Here is a 1,942-nt window from a genome sequence, read left to right on the forward strand (position 1 = left end):
GTACCAAAGGATTTCTTTTTCCTCTGCTCTGGACATTGCAGAGAAGATGTGGATGTGGTACATGTGAACATGTTAGTTTCAGGGAAATTGGTGCAGAAGGAAAAAGAAAGTGGCACAGCTCAGAGTTCACTAATTGTTGTTTTTCCTGGAATGTGAAACAGGGAAAGCAAAATTGCAGAGTGTTCTAAGGTAATAAGGCAAAAGATTATCTGCAGTGTAAACGTGGCTGCGACAACTCCTTATTCCAGTTGGATAATCATCTTGTATGTGACCTTGAACAATTTGTGCTTGGGCATTTTTTTCACTACCCGATTCTCAGAATTGTAAAATAAAAGAAAAACCAAAATGGAGTCAATCAAAATGTCAAAAACCAAAGCTGATAAAAAAAGTACAGGCTCTCTGAGTTTTTAGGTTATTGTTTAGTTGAAAGTTTTGTCTTTTGTGTGCTTTGTAAATACTTTCAAGTCATGTAAATACTTCCAGAAAAATCCACAAAATATGCTTTTCATAAAGCGCTGACTCAACTAGTCCATAATCAGTAATATACGTTCTTGGGTTCCTCTTTCAGTAGCAGGAATAATTCTATACTACTCTTTCCATTCATCTCCTTTTACCCTGCTTCCTTTCCTTTTGTGACAGATAGCATGTAGAAGACCACTAAGTGGAATTTGGTGAGATAAAACATTCAGGTAAATTGATTTAATTAGAAGACCACAATTACTCTATTGATTTTTGTACTAAAGAAAATGTCATTGAGCTTGTTGTACATCATATTGGAAAAGTTTTCAATTAGCAGTAATCACACCTCAGGTAAACCTCATTGGCCATGATACCACCACTGCACAAAACTTGTATGTCATATTAGAAACCACACAGAATAATTTTAGAAAAATGGAGAAAAGAATTAGGCCAAGGCTTGCAAAGAAATATATGTTAGAATAACATTTTTAAAGGGTATGTTAGTAACAGGACTTACCGGTGAGATGAAACAAAATGAGAGCAATAGCATCTTAATATTCAGGAAAGCTAATGGAACTCAGGTTCACATCATATAAAAGCATTTCAAAGTACTTGGAGCTTTGTGCATGATTCTGAACCTTATATGACAGCAATGGTAATGAAGCATCAATAAAGACAGCGATGAGGATAAAGGAATTTTAGGTCATAGATCCTTGTGGAGACTAAAAATATGAGGTCAGTGCTCATTCTTTTTTTTTTTTTTAAATTTTATTTTATTACATTAATCACCATACATTACATCATTAGTTTTTGATGTAGTGTTCCATGATTCATTGTTTGCATATAACACCCAGTGCTCCGTTCAATACGTGCCCTCTTTAATACCCATCACCAGGCTAACCCATCCCCCCACCCCCTCTCCCCTCTAGAACCCTCAGTTTGTTTCTCAGAGTCCACAGTCTCTCATGGTTCATCTGCCCCTCCAATTTCCCCCCCTTCATTTTTCCCTTCCTACTATCTTCTTTTTTTTCTTTTTTAACATATAATGTATTATATGTTTCAGAGGTACAGGTCTGTGATTCAACAGTCTTGCACACTTCACAGCGTTCACCATAGCACATACCCTCCCCAATGTCTATCACCCAGCCACCCCATCCATCCCACCCCCACCACTCCAGCAACCCTCAGTTTGTTTCCTGAGATTAAGAATTCCTCATATCAGTGAGATCATATGATACATGTCTTTCTCTGATTGACTTATTTCGTTCAGCATAATACCCTCCAGTTCCATCCATGTTGTTGCAAATGGCAAGATTTTGTTCTTTTTTGATGGCTGCATAATATTCCATTGTATATATATACCACCTCTTTATCCATTCATCTGTCAACGGACATCTTGGTTCTTTCCATACTTTGGCTATTGTGGACATTGCTGCTATAAACATCGGGGTGCACATACCCCTTTGGATCACTACATTTGTAT

At 37.1% G+C, this 1,942-nt stretch overlaps 1 non-coding gene across 1 annotated transcript; it reads right to left on the reverse strand.

Annotated features, from left to right (window-relative positions):
• Positions 1-713: 713 nt before the first annotated feature.
• LOC123849035 (U4 spliceosomal RNA) lies at positions 714-850 on the reverse strand. The gene has a single exon (XR_006791898.1). It is a non-coding gene; the product is annotated as a U4 spliceosomal RNA (small nuclear RNA).
• Between the last annotated feature and the right edge of the window lie 1,092 nt (positions 851-1,942).

Source organism: Mirounga angustirostris, unplaced genomic scaffold (genome assembly GCF_029215605.1).
Source record: "Mirounga angustirostris isolate CCGP_5_RB_7025 unplaced genomic scaffold, mMirAng1.0.hap1 SCAF_2, whole genome shotgun sequence".
Taxonomy (NCBI): Eukaryota; Metazoa; Chordata; class Mammalia; order Carnivora; family Phocidae; genus Mirounga; species Mirounga angustirostris.